The sequence below is a fragment of the Lepisosteus platostomus genome, chromosome 5, assembly GCF_059453375.1.
Source record: "Lepisosteus platostomus isolate fLepPlt1 chromosome 5, fLepPlt1.hap1, whole genome shotgun sequence".
Taxonomy (NCBI): domain Eukaryota; kingdom Metazoa; phylum Chordata; class Actinopteri; order Semionotiformes; family Lepisosteidae; genus Lepisosteus; species Lepisosteus platostomus.
In genome coordinates this window covers 7,906,553-7,933,675 of record NC_142615.1, presented here as the reverse complement: position 1 = coordinate 7,933,675, position 27,123 = coordinate 7,906,553, and the positions used below count along the sequence as shown (strand labels likewise).

The window sequence follows — 27,123 nt, the reverse complement described above, 5'->3', positions numbered from 1 at the left end:
GCCAGGATCTATATTTAGCGTTCGGTAGTGATAACACTGCTGATATTGATTGAGTAGAAATCTATGATGTATTGACAACTTTATCTGAAGCGAAAAGTCCTAGAACGCTGTCTATGAAGTGTTAGGATTCATACCAAGATATACTTTTTGTTTTCAACCCAAAATGCTGCTACTTCATTAATCATTATATGAACTATACCCGTTTTGGTAGCTTCTCTGCATGATTTTTCAAAACTGAAACTAATTACAAAATTATTTAAGATCAACCATGACAAAAAATTATAAATCAGGACTAATATTAATATCAACTGATGTTACTACAGAAAAAAAGATTTAACTGAAATATTAATAAGACTATTTGTGATTATGTCACTTCTCTGCTTCAGCAAGGTCAATATAAGACTCTGAAAGTAGTAAAGCAAAACTGAACTCAAAATCATATTAGGAATTCTGAGTGATATCTCCATACAGGTAATCCAACAGAACATTGAAATATTTGAATATCATCTCTCTGTATATTACGCTGCTTTTAACCTAGAGTAAAACTATTGGATTGAAGGAATGCTAACCGCTGGGTTGAAATGTATAGTTGTTATTTGGAGAAATCTGTAAACTCGTGATCTTATATGTTTTAAAAGACAGCACAGGAAAAAACAGTGCTGATTATTTTCCGGAGACGGAGCACTGATGACCTATCCGAGCTTATCGATAAAACCCACCCAGTGGATACTCTAGCAGAACGTCAAAGAACATTCACCTTTGTATCCAAAGAAACCACAGGAACAACATCAGGTAGCACAATCAATTCCCCTTTTAAATCTTTCCTGTAAGGTATGCTATGTGAATTCATGAAGTTAATCCTCTGATCTCTTTTGAGCACGAACAAAGTATTTCTGATGGAGCGCTCTGTTCAAAGATAAGCTATTACCCCTGCCAACGATTCGGCGTGAAGAATTAAAAGTTTCACAGACAAAAGCAGCTCACCACCACAGCCAATATTAAATTTACTTGCTGGTACACTATCATGTGCACTGCCTCAAAAGTGATCTCGGCAGATGTTGTTCCCTACATAAAGCTGAACGTGCCAAAAATAATTTTTGTTGAGAAAACAAAATATTTTTTCTGCCTTGATGTTAAGCCTGTCTTTTAGAAAGTCTATCTCTAAACACCTCCCGCTGCCTAACAAAAAGTGGTTTTACTGATCGTATTGCAGGTCTTAAAACACTAACATTTGGCAGCGGTGGGATTCGAACCCACGCCCCCAGAGAGACTGGAGCCTAAATCCAGCGCCTTAGACCGCTCGGCCACGCTACCTTCCTCCCTGCCTATCTTCCTCACATTCGTGGCTTGGAAAATGCCGGGGGCTTCAGCTCTTGTCGTCGGATCTAATGATATCATGACATGTGGAAGTGACTGCACCTTCATCTTCCGAGATGCTTTCAATAGCACAAATGCTACTTTCACCGGCACAAACATAGCAATAACGAAAGAGGTGGGTTTCATCCTTTGTGCTGTTTGTAGGGGTGCAACTCTACATCGATCTACTGACTTGAAGAGCAAAAATCAAAATCCTCTGCTATTACTGTTGCTTTTTTCATAGTTTCTTTAAATCCTTCATTTGAACATAGATTTTGAAGGATATTGCTGATAATACCACATAAATTGTGGTTTTCTTGTGATCGCCAATTTTTTTCAAATACCAGCCTTTTTTACAGTTCCTTGCGTGTTTCACAAGGTATAATAGCCCCCCTCGCATCCTCAGCTAACATATTTTAAAATTACAATAGATTATACAGCATGCATGTTTACATTTATATTAAAATTAAAGTAAATATACCAGAATACATACAGTGCTAACCCAATAATTCTTGTCAGGTTCTCCAACAAATCTGCGTTGTTATTTTAACATGTTTCAGCTGAGGGTGCAACAGGAGTATAAATGAATTTTCCCGCCAGCCGTTCAAAGACCAAATTCCATGAGTGAACATTATTTTCTCAGAAGCTGCCGGTATTGGACTTTGCCGGTGGTAATGAATTATGTCCACAACTGTTGTAGTAGTTCCTTCTTGAAATTCGACACGTGCAAAGCACTTGTAATATCATAGGTGTTAAAGTTCGCTGAGTCTATTCGAGTCATGGTGTGTATCCCTGCCTATCATTGGGAGACGGGTAGCTTTTTTACACTCAGATTCCAATCTTCAATGCTTTGTGTCAGAGCTTACATAACTTTCATTTTCTCACATTTTCTGACGACTGTTCCAAAGGGGCACCCTGTCAATTCTGAATACTTTTAAAAAATCTGCCTGCATGTTTGATTATTGTCATTTCATTTCGAAAAAGTTCAATATTGATCATAACTAAAGAAAATAATGATCACGAACAAAAAAGGGATAAAGATGCGAGTCGATCTTGAATCACAGCTGGGTGACACGGTCTTCTGTTCTGATATGGTTGTACGAGAAACAGGAGGAATCGCCAATCTCCTATAGAACATAAGTTGAATCAGGAGTGAGACATTTCGTATACTCGTGCATATGTCAACACCTGACCTACATCGTAAAACTAACATTAAGTTGTCAGAGACATTCATTTATATACAAACAAGAGACAGACCAAGTAATAATTCTACATTAGTTCAGGTGGGTAAACCTGAACTAACTAACTAATAAACCTATTAATAATTCTACATTAACGTGTCCTACACTGATCAGACTAATTGACATGGTCTGATTCAGAGCCTGTGCAGTTCGTGCTAATTACAACAAGGACAGTTCTGAACCCTCATCACCGAACTGAGCACAAGTTCAGCTGTTCTCCAGTTTTGTTATGCATGGTTTTTCATTGCAATTGAGTTCAGAGCTGGAGCTGAACTCCAGACAGTACAGTGTTTTGGGTAAGTTGTCGAAATTCGCATGAGGCTGCAGACAACTTACCTAAAGTGTGTTCTATAGCTTTCAGGTGGAGTTCATTTATATAAAAGAATGTAAGTGGTACAAACGAAACAAGCCAGACGGCAGTCCAACCTACAGTATAATTTTCTGATGGAAGTCCTGACACGTTATTCATTACGCCACTGACCCTGCTATTGTAGTGCTAAAATAAAACACGTTTTCTACATTTATGTCTGTTTAAAAATTACTATCTAAAAAAGACAAAGGGTTTGTATGTCGCGCTAAAATTCCGCTTCATTTCGAATGCAAATAAAAACCATTTTGTTCCAAGAAATCATAAATTTGTCACATCCTTCATACTACTGATAAGTATACGAATAAATACTCGGAAGAAGCCGCTCAGGTATTAGAGAGATTTAAAATCGGATCGGAGGATTTAGAGTCCAGACTGCAAACCAACAGCTGACACAGGTCTTTTATAGAACCGTTTTGATTTCCTCTACTTTGTCCCCGTGACGTCACTGTCCTGCTCACAGCCGAGCCCGACACACGTCTGGTTTCTGTCGCTGGGCGCTCACCCTGCAGTCCATGCGGGTCCTGATACCCCAGTACAATGACGGGGACACTAAACTGTAATCAGGTGCCGTCCTTCAGCTGAGACGTAAAACCGAGGTCCTGAATCTCTGTGCTCATTCAGGAGAATGGTGGTGGTGGAGGGGAGTCCCCATTACCTGTAAAGCGCATTGAGTGGAGTATCCAGAACAGCGCTATATAAGTGTAAGCAATAATGATGATGATGATAATTATTATTATTATAATGTAAAATGCAATAAAAAAATCAAACTTTGATTCAAAATAGATTAATGTAAAAACTGATAAAGCTAATGCTTTTTTCAGGGCTATATCTACTTTTTTTTTAAAAAGCGAAGTCTGTCGCGATTGTGAGAGTTAGAGAATGTGTTCCAGCGGGTGCCTTCATATCATGAGCGTCAGTCTCGCCCGTAGCTGCGAGAAGGTTAAAAGCGCACAAGTGATCTGTAGACGATGTTCGGGGAAGAAATAATTCTGTTTTCCGCACAGGGAGTGAGAATGAGCTCAGCCCGGCTCCCAGCAGAATGCATTCTGGTTTGGTTACTGTTAGACTGTGCGTCTGAGGCTCTTTGGATCGCAACGTAAAAAAAACAATTGCTCACATCGTGTGACTTCCACGACAGGAAGGAAAGATATCACTTTAAAAAATCAGAACTGAAGATTTGGATCCTGGGCCTCAACTTCGAACCCCTCCAATCTGGCTTCCGTCAACTTCACAGCACAGAAACCGCCCTAGTCAAAGTCACCAACGATCTCCTAATAGCTTCTGATTCTGGTTCTCTTTCCATACTCATCCTTCTTGATCTCAGTGCTGCCTTTGACACTGTTGACCATAACACCTTGCTTTCTCGTCTTGAGACTGTGTTTGGAGTCTCTGACACTGCCCTCAAATGGTTTAAGTCTTACCTCACTGATCGCTGTCACTTTGTCTCTCTCAATGGGTACAGGTCTGAAATCGTTCTTGTCAAGTCTGGTGTCCCCCAGGGCTCAATACTGGGCCCCTTGCTCTTCAGCATTTACATGTTCCCACTTGGTCAGCTTTTAAGATCACATGGCCTCAGCTTTCATTTTTACGCTGACGATACTCAAATATACATCCATACCAAACCCGACACTGACGTGGCTGTCTCTATTCTATCTAAATTCATCTCTGACATAAAAATTTGGATGACTCAAAACTTCCTTCATCTTAACTGTGACAAGACTGAAGTCATGCTTATTGGTACCCCCCATCAACTTCGTAAAGCCAGTCCTGTAACCCTGTCTGTAGATGGCTCTGTACTTGAGCTCCAATCAAAATTGAAAAACCTTGGGGTTATATTCGATTCTGGCTTAACATTCGACCCACATGTACAGCATACTGTCAAAACATCTTTTTTTCACCTTAGAAATATCGCAAGACTACGCCCTATGCTATCATTAACTGTGGCTGAAAAGCTGATCAACATATTTGTATTCTCTCGAATTGACTACTGCAATGCTCTGCTCCCTGGGGTATCTAAATCTACTCTGAACAAGCTGCAGTATGTCCAAAATTCAGCAGCCAGAATCCTGACCAGATCTAGTGCAAGTGTTCACATTACTCCTATCCTGGAGTCCTTGCACTGGCTTCCGGTCAAATTCCGCGTAGACTTTAAAATCCTCATGCTCACCTACAAGGCTTTACATGGCTTGGCACCTCAATACCTGTCTGAACTTTTATCGCCCTACTCCCCACCTCGCAACCTCCACTCTTCAAATTCTGCCCTCCTTACTGTCCCCCAAGCCCGTCTACATTGTATGGGCGACAGGGCCTTCTCCTGCTATGCCCCCAAGCTCTGGAACTCCTTGCCCAAGGATATTAGAGAGTCACCTTCTCTAAACTCCTTCAAATCCAGACTCAAAACCCTCCTTTTCAGAAAAGCCTTTACTTAACTGCTTCCATTCTTCACCCCTCTGCTCTTCTTAATACCATCTTCCACGGTCTCCTCTATTGTTATTGTTGTATTGTTGTAATTATAATTGTGTCCTGTCTTGTGAAATTTTCTTATTTATTGTTGTAGTCTTCTTATTTATTGTTATTGTCATCCTGTAAAGCGCTTTGAGAAGCCACCTTTAAAGGCGCTATATAAAATAAAGTTTATTATTATTATTATTATTATTATCATCTTTGTCTCTCTCTCTCCTTCCTTTCTGTCTCTCTCTGTCCTGTGGTGTCCAGTCAGTGTGTCTCTCTCCTCCTCCTCTCTGTCCTGTGGTGTCCAGGCAGTGTGTCTCTCTCCTCCTCCTCCTCTCTGTCCTGTGGTGTCCAGTGGGTCAGTATTAGTGGGCTACACCCAGGTCACTCACTGCGAGTGTGATCTCAGCAGAGTCTCTGTGCTCTTGGGACACTTTACTCAGCTGTCTCTCTCTTTCTCTCCCTGTGCTGTCCCTCTCCTGCCCCCTCTCTCCCTCCTCGGACTCCAGCTGGAGGAGGTCCAATCACCACCTCCTGTGAGACAGAAGAAAAAGAAGGTGGGTAATGCTCTGATCCTCTTTTTACTCCTGTCCAGTGTCCAGTCAGTGTGTCTGTATGTACCCCTCTCTCTCAGTGCAGTGTTCATGTACTGGAGTGTCCAGTCAGTGTGTCTGTATGAACCCCTCTCTCTCTCTCAGTGCAGTGTTCATGTACTGGAGTGTCCAGTCAGTGTGTGTGTATGAACCCGTCTCTCTCTCAGTGCAGTGTTCATGTACTGGAGTGTCCAGTCCGACTCTTAACGTGACTCTCCTGTCTCTGCTTCAGAAGCGCTGGTGGGTCTTTTTAAACTCCCTGAGCTGCGTGTCGGTGGAGACAGATGATCAGGATGAGCCGATGGAGGTGGCGGAGACCGTGGGTCAGGAGAGGAAGAGCGAGGGAGAGGAGGACCAGGCTGCCGGGAAGGACAAGAAGAAGAAGAGGAGGTGCAGGTGAGCAGACAGGGAGGCGCCGCCCGGTCGTGTCTGTGATTCAAGGAGGAGTCTCCTCTTGCTGTTTGATGTCATGGTGACGTCTGTGTCTGTGTCCCTCACACCTGCAATAACAATATTCTTTCCAGGTTCCTTTCCTGGTTCTGTGCCTGCTAAGATCTGGACTGGATTGGACTGGTTCGGAGCTGAGGGACACCAGACGACTGGACTGGACAGTCCAGCTAAGATCTGGACTGGACTAGACTGGACCGGAGCTGAGGGACACCAGACTGCGCTGGACCGGAGCTGAGGGACTCCAAACTGTGCTGGACCGAAGCTGAGGGACCCCAGACTGTGCTGGACCGAAGCTGAGGGACCCTAGACTGGGATGCACTGGAGCTGAGGGACACCAGACTGGACTGGACTGGAGCTGAGGGGCCCCAGACTGGACTGCACTGGAGCTGAGGGACACCAGACTGGACTGGACTGGAGCTGAGGGGCCCCAGACTGGACTGCACTGGAGCTGAGGGGCCCCAGACTGGACTGCACTGGAGCTGAGGGGCCCCAGACTGGACTGCACTGGAGCTGAGGGGCCCCAGACTGGACTGGACCGGAGCTGAGGGGCCCCAGACTGGACTGGACTGGAGCTGCGGGACCCCAGACTGGACTGGACCGGAGCTGAGGGACCCCAGACTGGACTGGACCGGAGCTGAGGGACCCCAGTCTGTGCTGGACCGAAGCTGAGGGACCCCAGTCTGGACTGGACTGAAGCTGAGGGGCCACATTCTGGACTGGACTGAAGCTGAGGGGCCCCAGACTGGACTGAAGCTGCGGGGCCCCAGACCGGACTGGACTGAAACTGAGGGACCCCAGTCTGGACTGAAACTGAGGGACCCCAGACCCCAGTCTGGACTGAAGCTGTGGGGCCCCAGACTGGACTGTGGAAAACTTTCACATTATCTCCACCTGAGTCCTCAGACCGTCTGCATGACCTTGTATTATTAAGTATTATTTTAAGGTCCTGTGATGATCGTAAGATGGGGGGGGGGTCACTAAATAAACCCTTGACATTAATCTGTATTGTAATTTTTGTTCTTTTGTTAAGCATCAATAAAAAATTTTTAAAAAAAATCTGTTTAGCTTTTGTTTTTTTCCCTCCCCCCCCGGAACAACGAACAGAGTCTGTCCTTCTCTTTCATCCCGGAGAGTTTGTGGTTGATGGATTGAGGCCGAGAGCCCTCGTCGTCGGCGTGCCACCAGTTGGCGGGGATATAGCAGGGGGGGCATCGTGTCCAATACTCCTTGAAACGAGACAGATTTCAAGCCACCTCCGTCTGAAGAGAAGGAAGTCGACCACGAAGTCCAGGGTGTCCTAGGAAGCTCTTTAGCCATCGTTTGCCCAGCAGCCATCTCACCCTGCAGCTCCCAGCTGGCAGCCCCCTCCCCACTGGAGCCCAGCAGGTGGGAGCCTGGTCAGTACCTGGAGGGGAGACTCCTGGGAAAAACTGAGGTTGCTGCTGGGAGAGGTGTGAGTGGGGCCAGCAGGGGGCGCTCACCCTGTGGTCTGTGTGGGTCCTGATGCCCCAGTATAGTGACGGGGGACACTGGACTGAAGGCGCCGTCCTTCGGATGAGACGTCAAACCGAGGTCCTGACTCTCTGTGCTCATTTACAATCCCGGGGTGTTTCTGGAGAAGAGTAGGGGTGTTACCCCAGTGTCCTGGCCTGATTCCCCCCCTGGTCTTGTCCCATGATGGCCTCCTAATCACCCCCCCTCTCTGAACTGGCTCCATCCCTCTGCTCTCCTCCCCACTGAGAGCTGCTGTGTGCTGAGCGGACTGGAGCATCATCCAGGTGGGGCTGCACACTGGGGGGTCTGGAGGGGATCCCCCTGACCTGGGAAGAGCTCTGAGTGGAGTGTCCAGAACTGGACCGGGGACACAGACCTCTGGACTGACTGGACCGGGGACACAGACCTCTGGACTGACTGGACCGGGGACACAGACCCCATGGACTGACTGGACCGGGGACACAGACCCCATGGACTGACTGGACCGGGGACACAGACCCCATGGACTGACTGGATCAGAGTCACAGACCCCCGGACTGACTGGACCAGGAACTGCCTGGGATAAATCAGTGAATCGATCTGTCAGATCAGCCAACCCTCTGACAACCCAGCAAGCAATTAGATCAGTCAAAAATCGAGTTAGTTAATGAACAAGTTAGTTGAGTTAGTCAATGATCAATTAATCAGTCTGGGCTGTCAAATGATTTTTTAAAAGCTCTCCCTGCAAAACCAAAGTCAGCTCTCCCACTGGTTTCTGGAGCTGGTGCTGAACTAACGTCTTTCATTCATTCCCAGACTTAACAACATCCAGCACCACCACTCCTGCTCCCACAAGTCACAGTGAGTATGGCTGGAACACCACTTCAAGGGTGTGCACTGGGAACACTGGGTATCCTCTGAACACTGGGCGTGCACTGGGAACACTGGGTATCCACTGAACACTAGGCACTAGGGAACACTGGGCCAGGATGGCTTTGCTGTACCTAATCAAACTCTGTTTCTCTTTCAGACTTTAATAAAAGCAGCGCTAATTGTTCAGGTGAGAAAGTATATAACTTCATTAAGGGTCTCCGACCTCTATATGAATTAAAAATAAATTATATGCTGTTTAAAGGGGACAGCGGGGGCTGAAGTAGACAGGATGGCTGTGCAGGGCGTCATCAAACTCTGTTTCTCTTTCAGATTGTGATGCATGTTGCACTGATTGTTCAGGTGAAAAAGTATATAACTTCATTAAGGGTCTCCAGCCTCTACATAAATGAGGAATAAAAGATACGTTGTTTGCACATTGGTTAAAGGGGACAGAAAGGATACCTTTGTTGTTCCCTGATGTCGTGGGCAGAGCCCAGACACAATTATCCCTAAGTGATACTCACAATACTACATCATGCTTGTGTTACATAACGCTCATATTACATTACATTTGTATTTCCTTCAGAAAAACGCAGGATATGTTGGTGGAGACCTATTAAGGGTTTCTGAAGTCTACACTGGGCAGGTCAAACTCTTGCTCAAGATATCCTCTTCGACAGGAAGCAGGCCTGTGCAAACTGCAATGACCCAAAAGTACGACCTTTATTAAAAATGGTTAATGACGGTAGCTAGCGATTGTTAAACAAGGTAACAGATATAGAAGACAGACAAAAAAAAACACCCTAGATCAGAGAAGGACTGCTTTCCCCTCTGGGTAAGAAAGGCCGACTGCATTTCCGGGGGAGGAAAGCTGCTTTAGAGGAAACACCGGAGAAGCAGAACTCAAACACTGGGAACACTGGGTATCCTCTGAACACTGGGCGTGCACTGGGAACACTGGGTATCCTCTGAACACTGGGCGTGCACTGGGAACACTGGGTATCCTCTGAACACTGGGCGTGCACTGGGAACACTGGGTATCCTCTGAACACTAGGCGTGCACTGGGAACACTGGGTATCCTCTGAACACTAGGCGTGCACTGGGAACACTGGGTATCCACTGAACACTAGGCGTGCACTGGGAACACTGGGTATCCTCTGAACACTGGGTGTGCACTGAGAACACTGGGTATCCTCTGAACACTAGGTGTGCACTGGGAACACTGGGTATCCTCTGAACACTGGGTGTGCACTGGGAACACTGGGTGTGCACTGGGAACACTGGGTATCCTCTGAACACTGGGTGTGAACTGGGAACACTGGGTATCCTCTGAACACTGGGTGTGAACTGGGAACACTGGGTATCCTCTGAACACTGGGTGTGCACTGGGAACACTGGGTATCCTCTGAACACTAGGTGTGCACTGGGAACACTGGGTATCCTCTGAACACTGGGTGTGCACTGGGAACACTGGGTATCCTCTGAACACTGGGTGTGCACTGGGAACACTGGGTATCCTCTGAACACTGGGAGTGCACCGAGAACACTAGGTATCGGTGTATAGATGCAGCCATTCAAAATGGGTGAGGTATTTCGCGGCATACCGCGACACGCCCACCGGGGTATCACGCGGTTCAAGTGTGTCACGTGACTAACTACCCGGCGTCGCCTTGTAAAACCGCCAGGGGGAGCTTAACCTCTCATGTACAGCATTTGAGCCTTTAATTTTGAACTGTGTATTACAGCATGTTAATCATCAGTCATTAAAATGTTGGTATATTTTATGAAAGCTAGATTGCTCAGTTGGACAAAAGTACACAACCTACCTTTATCAGAAATATTTATGCATCAAAGCCTTTACTGAAGATATTACTAATAGTATTAATAATGGATGACTTTGGACAAGCTGTATACTCAAAGTATAATTTCTTTAGCACATTTGTACAAGCACTTGGAATCTGTCCAAGCCATACTTTGTCAGGCATTTTGTTTTACTTCAACGGGCATAAAACCTTCCTTGCTTTTAACAGGGCGTTTCATAATTTCTAACTACGAAAATGATTTAAAATGCGACACCTATCATTCAACTAGAGCTTAAAATATCACAAGGATCCTCAAGAGCACAGCAAAGAGTGTATTAAAAGACACTTGTATTTATCAACGCTTTCTTTTCTTATGGAACCACTTCAGAGGGGTGTTCCAGGAATCGGCACTTTAAAGAAAAAAATACACACCAGTAATCCATTTCTCCCTAAACATTGTAAGCTTCGAAGTCTTTAACTAACGTGATACCGGAGTCAACAAGCATACTTTTAGAATTTGATTAAAAGGGAATATAATATGGAATCGCGTATCTCAAGAATTTAATAACGGTATGATTATATCCGTGTACTGCGGCAGGGCTGTGTAGGGCTGTTTCCCCTGCCTGTTCATGCGAGCTGTCTTGTAGCCTACTGGTCTATGTGCGTGACTACCAACTGGCAGGTTGTGTGTTTGAATCCAGCTGGTGCTGGACTTTTCATTTTTATTTATTTATTTTTTAATCGCATAACATAAACATATTACCGTATGCAAACTGTACTGTATACAGTATGTATATGTATATTTAATGTCTTAACTGTGCCCGTTTAAGTATTGAATATTCATATCTAATTTTACCACTGAAGGGAAATCTTAGTAGCTGAGCATAAAAAAATAGGAGCATACTGTAACGCGTGTGAAGGCCATAAACGGTATTAATTTTGGAACATAAACATACAGTATATGGCTGGTCTCGGTACTTTAAAGAAAACATACACGAAACATGGTTTCATTATGAGCAGAATCGGTCTTGAGATATTTTTAACTTGATTTACAGTATTTGAGAGGTATGTCTTAACACCGATACTACAGTGCTTAAGTACTGCTCACGTATATGTTTCAAGGTTTATATTATGCATTTCATACGGTCAAATTACTTTTGAGCAACTAATAAGAACCGCGAAACGATATGCGTTTTCGTTTCGTTTTGTGCTGGGACCCGTGGATTGATTAGAGATATCAAGTACATACAAGTCATTTTTTAAATGTTGTAGTTTGTCTTGAAAAAATGTTACGAGTACATCATCTATCAACAATTACACAGGTTATGTTTCCATATTGCGGATTTTGGTTACGTAATATTATTTTCTAGATTTCACGTTGTGAATATGATGGGATGTCTGATGGGATGTTTCTAAAAATCCATCCTCTGTAAAACATCTTCTCTAGTTGTCCTGCATATGTATTCGCTAATGAAGCTGTGTGTTCTGAGCCTGGATCTCTACATTTCTGTATGAACCAGCTTAGAGGGCTAAAGACAGCTTGTGTTTAAATTGAGTGTAAGGCAATTTATGCTTCTAAAGTCATGGTCAGCATTTATTTTTGTACTGTGCTGTAAACTTGTTCTGTGCTAAGTCACATTATTTTATAGCGTTTTTATAGCGTTATCAAATACGGTGTTACTGTAGTTTACCGAGTCCCATGTCACATGGTCTGTGATTGAAACCTGTAAAACCGGTTTAATTCGTCACAGCCAGCACTCTTTAGGTGTGAGGGTCTTCTGCTCAGAATGAAACGCTAAAATGTTTGTGTATATTCTAATGGTAGTGGGGGCAGGGTGTGTGGGAACAGGTTTGGTTGAAATTGCATTGGAGATCTATGTTCTTCACACCTGAAACATTTTCTCTGAAAGCATTTTCTTCGCAGTTTAACCGATCTTGTTACAGCATGTTACAGTTTACTATTATTAACCATATTAATTTTAAGTGCTTAATGTAAAATCTTGTAAAAATATATTTTCATTGTTCAAATATACATTAAGTCTGACTATCATATAATAAGTTAAATACAAAACTAAAGAAAAAATAGGGTTAAATATAATTCAAAATATTTTGCTAACAATGTTAACTGTTTATGAATAATAAAATGTATTAACTAAGGAGTAGGATGGCACAGTTGTTAGTATGTTTTTTGTTTTGTTTCTTTTTCATAAATACAACAGTAGTACCTGATGTCTCAGTGGCTTTCAAAATTAAATTATGCATGCAAACCTGTGAACTAGAAAGATAACCAAGATATCCATCCATTATATTCCATAATATCCATGAAATATATGGCGCTGAAATATGTGTGACACAGTGGTGGCCTGACACGGTGAGGTGCCCTGGCAGCTGTATGATGCAGTGGTGGCCTGGCACAGTGAGGTGCCCTGGCAGCTGTGTGATGCAGTGGTGGCCTGGCACGGTGAGGTGCGCTGGCATATAATGAATATATTCATGTGCATCCAACACACAGTTCAGCTAGCCTGAATGAATCTCTGATGCACTTTGCGAAGTGGCAGCAGGGCTCCCAATATTGCAATATTGAAATAAAGACCTTACTCAGGTGAGAACTCTCTCTTGTGGCTTCCTTGATAGTTAAATTTCCATGACAATATATTTGATTTTGTATTGTGGTTGTTATCTATGTTTTTGGTTGGTATTATGTTTATATGGTTGTTTTTGTTGGTTGGTTGTTATTATGGTTATTAATAATATGATCTATAGTTGAAATCTGAGCCTAAATAAAAAGAAAAAGCAAGTGATTAGGTTTATGAGCAATCTAATTACTTATTCGTTTAAAACGCTATATAAAATAAAGTTTATGATTAATTTGCTGGACAGAGCGGTGAACATTATTATGCATAAGACAAAGATAACGATCCTGATCAGTTTAGAAATCTGTGTACGCTGTAAGGTTTTAACTTCTTAAACTTTTAAAATACACGTTTTGAATAGAAAGAAATCTTCTTCCTGGTACAGTATGTATAGCAAACCAGCACGTCTTTTTTCTCCAATCAGAGGGGTGTCAGATGGTGTCAGCCAATCACCATTCTGAAGCCCTACCATAATCTCTGGTATGGGGAGACCCCAGAATTCTGTCCCATAGTTTAGACAGATGATAGATACTTTTATTGATCCCGTGAGGGGAATAAAGTAAATCATTTTCATTTTAGGAAATTATTAAACACTCGGTTAAAAGCAAAGGAGATTGTCTGTTATAGTGGACATAAAAACAAGAGTTCGCTGGCATTATATCCTGGAAGACACAGACCGGCGCCAGACCGGTAAATGCTTGATGAACTAGGGATTGGACAGTTTCCAAGCGCTTGTACAATCAATGGAAATGTTCAAATAAATGTGCAAAAGAAATAAACAAAATAATCATTTATTTCTTTATCATATTGGGTAGCTAATGTCCTCTCTCTGCTAGTTAGTGGCTGTGTTTCTGCGTTGGGTAGCAACGGGTGACTGTTCTCAGGCGGAAGATGTAAACAGCTTAATGTTCGTGTTAAATAATTTTTTTAAATTAAAATTCATTCTATACAGCAATCGCATATTTGGGTACCGTTTCATAAAACTTTCATGCTTAAAATGTTTAGGGAGAAATGGAAGACTGGTGTGTATTTTTTCTTTAAACTACCAAGACCAGCCATACACAGTACAGTTTACATACATACAGTAATGTTTATGTTCCTAAATTAATATCGTTTATGACCTTCAGATGCGTTATGCTCCTCTTCTTTTTATGCTCAGCTACTAAAATTTCCCTTTAGTGGTAAAATCCATATAAATATTCAAAACTAAGCGGATTAAAATGTGCACAGTAAAGACATTAAATGATTAAATCTTTGCACTACCAACCAATGCACCACGAGTGCCCCTGTCGGTCATTTTGGCCAGCCAATCACTTGCCCTGCGGTGCCCTCCGGTGCCCCGCGGTGGCTTGTGGGTAGGTTACTGTACCGCGGGTTTTTACCGCGCATTTTGAATGGCTGCATCTGTATCTGATCTCCTCCATGAGGACTCCTTCACCGTCCTGACTCTCCCCTGTGTCTCTGATCCGGTCTCTGTCTGTCTGTGGCTCTTCTGTGAGTTTGACCTTGAGAGATCTGTAATGCGGAGTTCTCACTGGAGCAGTCCGATATGATAGTCAATAAAAGGTCCAGCAAAGTCAAAGCTGGTCGCCTGTATTCATGAAGTTTGTGGGTTTTAATGGATCCGGCCTGAGCAAGCCTGGTTCAGTTAGCAAACGGGCGGCCCACGATCGGCTTTCAACTCATTTCACAACTGCGGTCTCTCACCCTGTGTTTTGGGTTGTTTCAGAACGCCTGGAGAAAACGGACTCCGACTACTGCCTGGCGCAAACCCCACTCCCAGCCGGTAACGGTGAGATCCGAAGACCTCTTAGAACAGGACTTGTAAATATTCCCATTCCATCGTCGTCAGAAGTATGAAGTGGCTCTGCGGGTTTTTTTAAAAAACCCAGCGACGCCGAATTGTCTTCACCCGCAGCAGAGCAGGTCAAGGTTTATCCCTGCGCTGGAAGGACAGGAAAAGAGACGCGGCATTTCGGCCACGGAGCCTCCTTCGGGCGCATGAAGCCGGAAAAGACCACAGTCGAAATGTCGCGTCTCTTTCCCCTCTCTCTCGGCCGCGTGGAACGATCCCGAACCTGCTGCCTCTGCGGCCTGCGGGTGGCCGACACGGCCCCCTCCCTGACCGTTATCTCTACCTGCCGCGCGTCTTCAGCGACGATTCCCTGACCGTTATCTCTCTCTTTCAGGAACCGCAGCACGGCAGGAATGCCATTACTCCGTGATCCAGGATCCCGGGCCCGCGGGCGGAAGTAGGTTTTGCCTTCTCGCATGTAAGGGCTCGCAGGGCTCAAACGGCAGCGGCGGGGGGCGGCGAGACGCCTGTGGTGCGCGGGCTTGCTAGGTCAGTGCGAGGTGAAGTCGGGGCAGAGCCCCTGGACCACAGCCCCACCACCGGGAGCTCTGCTAAGTGGTGGGTTGGGCAATCATTACTGGATACGAGTGTCAAGTGTCGACACGAGTGTGAGCAGCGTCGTTTCGAGTGTGAACGGTGTCGACACGAGTCCTGTTGTTCAGTACAGTGTCAATACGAGAGTGAACAGTGAGTCCTGTTGGTCAGTACAGTGTCAATACGAATGCGAACAGTGTCGACACGAGTGTGAACAGTGAGTCCTGTTGATCAATAAAGTATCAATAGAAGTGTGAACGGTGAGTCCTCTTATCTGTACAGTGTCAATACGAGTGTGAACAATGAGTCCTGTTGTTCAGCAAAGTGTCAATACGAGTGTGAACGGTGAGTCCTGTTGATCAAAAAAGTATCAATATGAGTGTGAACAGTGAGTCCTGTTGTTCAGTACAGTGTCAATACGAGTGTGAACAGTGAGTCCGGTTCTGTACAGTGTCAATACGAGTGTGAACAGTGAGTCCGGTTCTGTACAGTGTTAACTCATTGAATTCCTTCTTGCTCTGCACAGTGTTAACGGGTGAGAACACGTGTTTTATTCTTTGCAGAATTAAAACAGACAGATACTGCTGTTGAATACTCCACAGTCAACAAACCCCGAGCCGCACAAAGTGAGGATCTTTTACTTCTATCTATTAAACTAGCAGAAATAAAACATCACGATATCTTCTTGCTGCTCTGTCCAGTTTTAACACAAGTGTGAACATTTGTAATAATAGTGAGTCCTGCTGTTGTGTACAGCGTGAATACAAGCGTGAACAGTGAGTCCTGTCGTCTGTACAGTGTCAATACGCCTGTGAACAGTGAGTCCTGTTGTCTGTACAGTGTCAATACGAGTGTGAACAGTGAGCCCTGTTGTTCAGTATGGTGTTAATGTAAGTCTTATCCTGTATAGTATAAGTTAACATAAGTATTGACCTGTATCCTGTTCTCTACAGACATCAACAACAGTGATGTGGAGTACGCCACCGTCAACAAACCGAGAGCAGCACAAAATGAGGACTTTTTTAACTCTTTACCACAGTATAAAACCCACAGGAGTAATGAGAATGACACTTAAAACAACAACACTGATAGTGAACAAAAGATTTTGAGCAATACACATTCTAGTCAGATTTAAATACCCACAGACCTGACCGTTGGAAGTTGTAAAAAAATGCAAATTATTTTTTTTCTGCGTGCAGGTTTTCTAAGAACTGAAGAAAGGTTAAAAACGAGAGAACGCCATTCGGTTTTTCAAGCCTGTCTGGTAGTTAGTGATTAATTGGACCCATGATTTCATCCTCCTGTATCTGCAGAGAAGCCAGGGTATCGGCATCAACAACAAGGCTGGGCAGCTTGTTCCCCACCCGCCTCTGTGTAAAGACGCGTCACCCATTCTTGGTTTTATTTTCACCTTTCACTATACGTGAAGAATTCCAAAAGGTGCACAAATGCTCTGGAGCTATTCTGTGGTTCGGCGATGTCTCTGGAGCCTTTTGTCACAGTGTGCAACTTCCCCGTGTGTCTCCCCGAACACAGGGTCTGACTGAAGGGGCACTGACCTGCAGGAATGGGAGGAGACCGAGCTGGGACGGTTCTGCCACGTCAGCGAAACTCTGGACCCCGACTTCATCTGCCAAAGAAACAGCAGCGTCAATTAACTCAGCCAGCGAGTTCAACTGTCGCCTCCCTTCTCTCCATCTCTGTGTGTCCCATCTCTTCATAACCCGTCTCCTATCAATCCTACTGTGTTTCATTTACTCTTCCTCACTCTGTCTCCTGTCCGGTTGTCTGCACTTAAAACTGAGGTATTTCCTGTGATTTCCTCTCTCTCGCTGTGTCTCCTGTCCTGTGGGTTTGTTACTGAGGGATTCTCTGTGATCTCTTCTCTCTCGCTGTGTCTCCTGTCCTGTGGGTTTGTTACTGAGGGATTCTCTGTGATCTCCTCTCTCTCGCTGTGTCTCCTGTCCTGTGTGTTTGTTACTGAGGGATTCTCTGTGATCTCCTCTCTCTCTCACTGTGTCTCCTGTCCTGTGTGTAAGTATGTTTGTTACTGAGGTATTTCCTGTGATCTCCTCTCTCTCACTGTGTCTCCTGTTCTTCAGTGTTTTAATCCTCTTAAATAATTTAGCTCATTCCTCTCTCACTCACTGCGACTCCTATCCATTCTTTGTTCAGTTCCTCTGACTTGCCTCTTGCATCAGCGCTAGCAATATCATGCATCTATTTAATTTAAAATTATTGATCTGTCACCTTGATAGTTCGATCTCTGCTACAGTTAGCATAGATGGCACAATTAAAAGGACGATGAGCTCAACATCTGTGCGCATCTAATTAACTGAACCGTACAGAACATCCTGCCTCAGCTAGTCTCTCGCTGGCGGGGTCGCCCATTGGCTAGGCCACGTCTCCAGGCAATTCTGCTGACTGGACACTGCGGGAGGGTGGGGCTGTGTTTCCGCACGAACGCCGGAAATCACTCAGGATCTCCAGAGAGACTCCTGTAGCCTTACAGCATCACAGTCACAGGCCTCAGCATTGCAACTGTATAATATCAAACGCCCAGACACCCTGAGGTGAGGCCGACCAGTCTGAAGTATTACCTGTAAACACCAGGCACACTGGAACCTGACTTCATCGTCCACTTAGCGCAGAGGTGGGGCGGACAGTCAGTTTTCTGGGGAGAAAAAAAACAACACCAGGAATTTAGCATACTGAAAGGATCATGGAGTGATGATCTGGCTGAACCCGCTTGGCTGAGGGCTCCTGGCCAGAGGACGAGGAGGCTGGGACCTCCCCTGCGCAGCGAGGAGGAGTGACCAGGGGGGGCAGCTACACAGGTGGAGACGGGGTGGGAGAGGGACGCGAGGGAGAGAGGGGGATCACGTGCAGTATTAACAGTGTTTCAGGAGAGGAGTCAGGAGTGATTGCTAAAATATCGACAGCCGAGTCTGACCGAACTACGGTGTGGCCATCCCTCTCGAACTTTCATCACAAACTCCTGTCTTCCTGCGGTGTCTCTGAGGAAGCTACCATTTTTCATTGGCTAATAAGAGGTGGAAGAGGTGTTAGTGGGACAGCAGGGGGGCGCTCACCCTGCGGTCTGATACCCCAGTATAGTGGCAGGGGACACCATACTGTAAACAGGCGCCATCCTTCGGATGAGACGTAAAACCGAGGTCCTGACTCTCTGTGGTCATTAAAAATCCCAGGGCGTCTCTCGAAAAGAGTAGGGGTGTAACCCAGGCGTCCTGGACAAATTTCCCATTGGCCCTTACCAATCATGGCCTCCTAATAACCCCCCTCTCCGAACTGGCTTCATCCCTCTGCTCTTCTCCCCACTGAGAGCTGCTGTGTGGGGAGCGTTCTGGCGCACTATGGCTGCCGTCGCATCATCCAGGTGGGGGCTGTACATTGGTGGTGGTAGTGGGATTCCCCATTCCCTGTGCAGCGCTTTGAGTGGAGTGTCCAGAAAAGCGCTATATAAGTGTAAGCAATTATTAATAAAGCCCCTCAGTAGTTGAGATCTCTGTTATATCCATCTAGAAACATGCAATCAGCATGTTATTGATGAAGCAATAGTCACAACATTATTCCACACCTCTAACCCTGCACTAGGGGGCGTGCTTCAGGCTCGGGCCAGGGTGAGAGGCGGGTTATGATGACAGTCATGCTTTCTACACCTTATACTGAGCTCAGAAATGGACCGAACGGACATCTCACGAGCAGATCCCTCCGCGTATAAGAAAGGCAACTTGTCTCGGCAAAAATACCACGGATTCACATCCGAAATATGATAAAAAGGCAAAAACCCCACACTTGGAATGCAAACGTACCCTAAAAAGGAAACACGGTTTTAAAACCAACTTGATTTTCCCCTGGAGAAACCTTTTTATGGACACATATCGCATCTATTACACATGTATAACTAAATATAAAGATAAAACTTAATATAAGAAGTCATGACATATCACACATGACGAAGTCTGGTCCAGAATAAACAGTTTACACTGACCCACCTTTATTTACCCTGGTCACTCACTTCTATTAACTGTTTAACTGGGTAACAAATGAATATTTGTTTCTATTTGGGATCTACACCTGGGAGCCCTGAAATGTTGGCCAGAGGGGAGAAGCTGATATTCAGACGTGAGAATATATTTAAAAAAAGGATCTGGTGTTGTTTTTCACCTGTCTAATCAAAGCTTGTTCAAAAATTATCTGATTATAGGACACACAAGTTTATAATCATACTCATTCCACTTTTTAAACCCGTATATATGCACAATATGAAACGTATATACACTAAATCTCACGTGTGACTCCCATAAAATACATTTCTTTAGGAAAATTAGGAACACTTATTACAATTATCAACCCCCCCATGACGAGGCAATATTTCATACCTTTGTTTCTTTGTGGGTTCAAAGTTCTGTCCTGTCGTTTCACACGTAATGTTTTGGTAGTTATCTCAATTTTCCTTTGCAACTATCTCCAAGATTATCATCAACTTTTTGTAAAACGCTATGCCCAACTGATATTTAAAGAAAGTCCTGTACCAAAACGTCTTCGTAGGGAAAGACAACTTTTTTTCCTTACGTTAGTTGCTACACGCTTACTCATAAAATCCATTCACCGACTTTAAAAAAAAAGTTTCGTTTTTTATTGTGGTTCACTGACATTTCTGTCACAATTCTGAGGGACCCCAAATAAAATTCACTTGCCGGTATAAAGACGCCGGCGAGGTTAAGACAGGTATCGAGCCACCTGCGTATCTAACGGACGTTTAAATAAAATGGCGTGTAATGTTGCGAAGGGCTACTGTTTTTTTATAGTTTGTCGATTGTAGGGGACGTGGGCCGCGACAGAAATACTGGTCGGAGTAGGAAAAGGTTTATTGATGGTTTATTGTACCGCAACGGTCACAATTGACTCACCAGCAAAGATGGCGCCGAGGCCACATCGACTCCCTCCCGCCCTGCCTCGCACCGAAGCTCGAGCTGCGGAGCGCGACGCCAAACCGCCGGTCCGCGGGCACGGGCGCCGGACATAGACGTCATAACCCCTTCCGAGGCGCAGGAATTATAGATCACTGTAGTTTCTTCTGGACCCGGGTTAGGGACAGTGTGCCCTCCGTGAGAGTCTTCTGAGGAAGCCAGTGTCTCATGGGTGTCCAGGCTGAGTACCATCTGTCCATCACAGGACACACAGACACACACACTCACACATCCTGGACAGGACACCAGTCCATCACAGGACACACCCACACTCACTCACACACCCTGGACAGGACACCAGTCCATCACAGGACACACACACACTCACACACCCTGGACAGGACACCAGTCCATCACAGGACACACACACCCTGGATAGGACAGCAGTCCATCACAGGACACACACACCAGGTCCAGTTTTCCCAGAAGCCAATTAGCCCAAAAGCCTGTCTTTGGACCCGGAGAACACAGGGAGACCATGCAGACTCCACACAGACAGTCCCCCCCGGGTCCAGACCCGAGCCCGGAGCCCCCCCGCGCTGAACCCCTCCGTACAGACGGCCGCACACAGCTCCGTTGTTCCCGATTCCCGAGGTGATCTGTTAAAAGAAGCCGGTGTGTTGCCTCCAGGTGAGGCCCGCGGCCCGACGCCGGTGGTGGCGGTGGTGGCGGCGGCAGAGAACGCGGCGCCGGTGCCGACGACGAGCAGGGAGCCCCCCCCCCCGTGAGCCCCTCGACGTAGGGGGCCGCGGCCCGCCCCAGCGACAGCGCCCCCCGATCCGGCAGGCGGCCGGTCTCCCGCAGGGAGAAGACGATGAAGCAGCTGGGGAAAGTGTCTTCCGTCCGAGGTAGGAGCAGCAGGGCTGGGCGTTTTGTTGGAGCGAAGTCCCCCTCCAGATAACCCATGAACCCCGTCTCTACTGTCACTCCAGTCAGGACAGGAGGCTCTTCTGTACACAGAAGGGGGTGGGGGTGGGGAACAAGCTGCCCAGCCCTGTAGTTGAAGCCGATACCCTGGCTTCTCTCCAGACACAGCTGGGTGAGCTCCTCCAGTCAGGACAGGAGGCTCTACTGTACACAGAAGGGGGTGGGGGTGGGGAACAAGCTGCCCAGACCTGTGGTTGAAGCCGATACCCCGGCTTCTCTCCAGACACAGCTGGGTGAGCTCCTCCAGTCAGGACAGGAGGCTCTACTGTACACAGAGAGTGGTGGGGGTGGGGAACAAGCCGCCCAGCCCTGTGGTTGAAGCCGATACCCTGGCTTCTCTCTAGACACAGCTGGGTGAGCTCCTCCAGTCAGGACAGGAGGCTCTACTGTACACAGAGGGTGGTGGAGGTGGGGAACAAGCTGCCCAGACCTGTGGTTTAAGCCGATACCCTGGCTTCTCTCCAGACACAGCTGGGTGAGCTCCTCCAGTCAGGACAGGGGGCTCTACTGTACACAGAGGGTGGGGGGGGTGTGGAACAACTCCTTTGTTCGGAGCCTTGGGGCATTCTTGTTGTGAAAGGTGCTATATAAAAAACCTGAATTGAAATTGAATCTTACAGATTTGGGTTTTTCGGAGATCTTGTCAGAGATCTTGTCTGACATGCCCGTTTCAAAAACGTAACGACACTCCTCACGCCCGAGCGCCGCCGGTCTGTGACGTAACGTATCCTTACACAACCATGACGGTTTCATCATGGACAGCACGAAAGCCCGAAAAGTGGTTGACGTTTTAATTTGGCAACGCCACGATGGATCCCAGTTTTTTTTTTATCTTGGAGGCCAAAGAGGACAAAAAAGGAAACGTCCGGAGTGGATCGATGGTCATCTCTGCGGTTGTTCTGATGTTCTGGAAAAAACAAAACAAAAAAAAACGGCTCGCTTGCCCGGTCGTGTAGTGTTTCCACACCCCACGCAAATCAACTTCTCTTCGCCCCCGGGTGCTCGTCGCCCGCCGCACCCCTCTCACGTGATAGGGGCTTCCCCCGGCTGTGACGTACTTACCCTACCCCCTTCGGCCAACGTCATACCGAAGGTCGCGCTTCGGGCCGCGGCGATGTTGACGGACTGTCTTGTAGCTGATAAGGGTTTAAATTTCGACTTAAGGAGTTGGCCATCGTTATATTTCACGAGGTATAATACGGGGGGAAAAAGAACATTTATATTTATCAACCTACCAGTAATACTGGGTGGATGTCACGTTCCCCAAAGTTCAGTGCCTCTCTCTAATAAAGTAGAAACGCGACATTAAACTCCGTTCGAAACGGGAGAATTCACCAGGACACGATACAACTGACGTCCGGAAAAGAAAAAAAGAACTCCTATTCCCATTTGTAATGACCCCGTCGTGTTTTTCCCGGTGTACGCTTCTCTTTCGGAGACCGTTTCTCTCTGGTGTTGTTTTGCTGTTGGAATAAATGCCGAGGTGACCCTTCTGTGTGGAGTCTGCGTGTTCTCTCCAGCGGGTTGTTTCCTCCACCGCAGGGGCTGGTCGAACCGGGGTCTCCCAATCGTCACAGAAGTGTGTGTCGTTTTGGGTGGTGCATCGGGGATACTGCGCCCCGAGGGGGTGGCCTCTCACCTTACTCCGGATGAAGGGAGAAGACCTGTACCTTCACGAGTCCGGGTTCTGAAAACTTCTTCTGACAGTTCAAAACGTTTCGAAGAGACTACAGCGCTACCCTGTTTTCCATTTCTATCATGTATTATTATACAGTCATAAGTATCTGTCCTGATCACAGAGTCCCCCTCTCACTGCCAGGACTGAAGCCCAGTGCAGCACGAATAATAATAATAATTAATAAGTCTGGACCCTCCACTCAGAGCTCTTCCCAGGTCAGGGGGATCCCCTCCAGCCCCCCCAGTGTGCAGCCCCCACCTGGATGATGCTCCAGTCCGCTCAGCACACAGCAGCTCTCAGTGGGGAGGAGAACAGAGGGATGGAGCCAGTTCAGAGAGGGGGGTGATAAGGAGGCCATGATGGGTAAAGACCAGGGGGGGAATCAGGCCAGGACACTGGGGTAACACCCCTACTCTTCTCCAGAGACACCCCGGGATTGTTAATGAGCACAGAGAGTCAGGACCTCGGTTTGACGTCTCATCCGAAGGACAGCGCCTGTTTACAGTCCAGTGTCCCCCGTCACTATACTGGGGCATCAGGACCCACACAGACCGCAGGGTGAGAGCGCCCCCTGCTGGCCCCACTAACACCTCTCCCAGCAGCAACCTTAGTTCTTATTGTCAAGAAGGAAAGAATATTAGGAACATGAAAAGGCTGAATGTCTTAAAAAACATTTTATTGATGCTTTACAAAAGTCCAGTCCAGTCTGGTGTCCCTCAGCTCCAGTCCAGTCCAGTCTGGGGCCCCTCAGCTCCAGTCCAGTCTGGTGTCCCTCAGCTCCAGTGCAGTCCAGACTGGGGTCCCTCAGCTTCGGTCCAGTCCAGTCTGGGGTCCCTCAGCTTCAGTCCAGCACAGTCTGGGGTCCCTCAGCTTCGGTCCAGCACAGTCTGGTGTCCCTCAGCTTCGGCCCAGCACAGACTGGGGTCCCTCAGCTTCAGTCCAGTCCAGTCTGGGGTCCCTCAGCTTCAGTCCAGCACAGTCTGGTGTCCCTCAGCTTCGGCCCAGCACAGACTGGGGTCCCTCAGCTTCGGTCCAGCACAGACTGGGGTCCCTCAGCTTCGGTCCAGCACAGACTGGGGTCCCTCAGCTTCGGTCCAGCACAGTCTGGGGTCCCTCAGCTTCAGTCCAGACTGGGGTCCCTCAGCTTCGGTCCAGCACAGACTGGGGTCCCTCAGCTTCGGTCCAGCACAGTCTGGGGTCCCTCAGCTCCAGTCCAGTCCAGTCTGGGGCCCCTCAGCTCCAGTCCAGTCCAGTCTGGGGCCCCTTAGCTCCAGTCCAGTCCAGTCTGGTGTCCCTCAGCTCCAGTCCAGTCCAGTCTGGGGTCCCTCAGCTTCGGTCCAGCACAGACTGGGGTCCCTCAGCTTCGGTCCAGCACAGTCTGGTGTCCCTCAGCTTCGGTCCAGCACAGTCTGGTGTCCCTCAGCTTCGGTCCAGACTGGGGTCCCTCAGCTTCGGTCCAGCACAGTCTGGGGTCCCTCAGCTTCGGTCCAGCACAGACTGGGGTCCCTCAGCTTCGGTCCAGCACAGTCTGGTGTCCCTCAGCTTCAGTCCAGACTGGGGTCCCTCAGCTTCGGTCCAGCACAGTCTGGGGTCCCTCAGCTCCAGTCCAGTCCAGTCTGGTGTCTCTCAGCTCCGGTCCAGTCCAGTCTGGTGTCCCTAGGCTCCTGTCCAGTCCCGTCTGGTGTCCCTCAGCTCCAGTCCAGTCCAGTCCAGTCCAGTCCAGTCCAGTCCAGATCTTAGCCGGCACAGAACCAGGAAAGGAACCTGGAAAGAATATTGTTATTGCAGGTGTGAGGGACACAGACACAGACGTCACCATGACATCAAACAGCAAGAGGAGACTCCTCCTTGAATCACAGACACGACCAGGCGGCGCCCCCCTGTCTGCTCACCTGCACCTCCTCTTCCTCCTCTTGTCCTTCCCGGCAGCCAGCTCCTCCTCTCCCTCGCTCTTCCTCTCCTGAGCTACGGTCGCCACCTCCATCGGCTCGTGCTGGTCTTCTGTCTCCACCGACACGCAGCTCAGGGAGTTAAGAAGGGCGCACCAGCGCTTCTGAAGCAGAGACAGGAGAGTCACGTTAAGAGTCGGACTGGACACTCCAGTACATGAACACTGCACTGAGAGAGAGAGGGGTTCATACAGACACACTGACTGGACACTCCAGGACATGAACACTGCACAGAGAGAGAGAGAGGGGTTCACACAGACACACTGACTGGACACTCCAGTACATGAACACTGCACTGAGAGAGAGAGGGGTTCATACAGACACACTGACTGGACACTCCAGTACATGAACACTGCACTGAGAGAGAGAGAGGGGTTCATACAGACACACTGACTGGACACTCCAGGACATGAACACTGCACTGAGAGAGAGAGAGAGGGGTTCATACAGACACACTGACTGGACACTCCAGTACATGAACACTGCACTGAGAGAGAGAGGGGTTCATACAGACACACTGACTGGACACTCCAGTACATGAACACTGCACTGAGAGAGAGGGGTTCACACAGACACACTGACTGACTGGACACTCCAGTACATGAACACTGCACTGAGAGAGAGAGGGGTTCATACAGACACACTGACTGGACACTCCAGTACATGAACACTGCACTGAGAGAGAGAGGGGTTCATACACACACACTGACTGGACACTCCAGTACATGAACACTGCACTGAGAGAGAGAGAGAGAGAGGGGTTCACACAGACACACTGACTGGACACTCCAGGACATGAACACTGCACTGAGAGAAAGAGGGGTTCATACACACACACTGACTGGACACTCCAGGACATGAACACTGCACTGAGAGAGAGAGAGGGGTTCATACAGACACACTGACTGGACACTCCAGTACATGAACACTGCACTGAGAGAGAGAGAGAGGGGTTCATACAGACACACTGACTGGACACTCCAGGACATGAACACTGCACTGAGAGAGAGAGGGGTTCATACAGACACACTGACTGGACACTCCAGGACATGAACACTGCACTGAGAGAGAGAGGGGTTCATACAGACACACTGACTGGACACTCCAGGACATGAACACTGCACTGAGAGAGAGAGGGGTTCATACAGACACACCGACTGGACACTCCAGGACATGAACACTGCACTGAGAGAGAGAGAAGGGTTCATACAGACACTGGACACTGGACAGGAGTAAAGAGAGGATCAGAGCATCACCCACCTTCTTTTTCTTCTGTCTCACAGGAGGTGGTGATTGGACCTCCTCCAGCTGGAGTCCGAGGAGGGAGAGAGGGGGCAGGAGAGGGACAGCACAGGGAGAGAAAGACAGAGACAGGTGAGTCAAGTGTCCCAAGAGTACAGAGACTCTGCTGAGATCACACTCGCAGGGAGTGAGCCTGGGTGTAGCCCACTAATACCGACCCACTGGACACCACAGGACAGAGAGGAGGAGGAGGAGAGAGACACACTGCCTGGACACCACAGGACAGAGAGGAGGAGGAGGAGAGAGACACACTGCCTGGACACCACAGGACAGAGAGGAGGAGGAGAGAGACACACTGAGGACAGAGAGGTGGAGGAGAGAGACACTGACAGACAGGGCTGAAAGAGAGAGAGACAGAGAGGCAGGGACAGGCAGACAGCAGGCCGAGAGAGACACTGACAGACAGGGCTGAAAGAGAGAGAGACAGAGAGGCAGGGACAGGCAGACAGCAGGCCGAGAGAGACACTGACAGACAGGGCTGAAAGAGAGAGAGACAGAGAGGCAGGGACAGACAGAAAGCAGGCCGAGAGAGAGACACTGACAGACAGGGCTGAAAGAGAGAGAGACACTGAGACCCAGGGACAGACAAGACGGCGAAACTCCACCACAGACAGGACAGGGGGCAGGGTGGGACCAGCACT

The 27,123-nt window shown here is 47.4% G+C and overlaps 1 long non-coding RNA gene and 1 other non-coding gene across 2 annotated transcripts; one reads left to right on the top strand and one right to left on the bottom strand.

Moving 5' to 3' along the window:
* Positions 1-1,232: 1,232 nt before the first annotated feature.
* trnal-uag (transfer RNA leucine (anticodon UAG)) lies at positions 1,233-1,314 on the bottom strand. The gene has a single exon. It is a non-coding gene; the product is annotated as a tRNA-Leu (tRNA).
* Positions 1,315-6,283: 4,969 nt separating this feature from the next.
* LOC148662972 (uncharacterized) lies at positions 6,284-9,214 on the top strand. Its single transcript, XR_015937128.1, has 2 exons — positions 6,284-6,407; positions 8,751-9,214. It is a non-coding gene; the product is annotated as an uncharacterized LOC148662972 (long non-coding RNA).
* Positions 9,215-27,123: the final 17,909 nt, after the last annotated feature.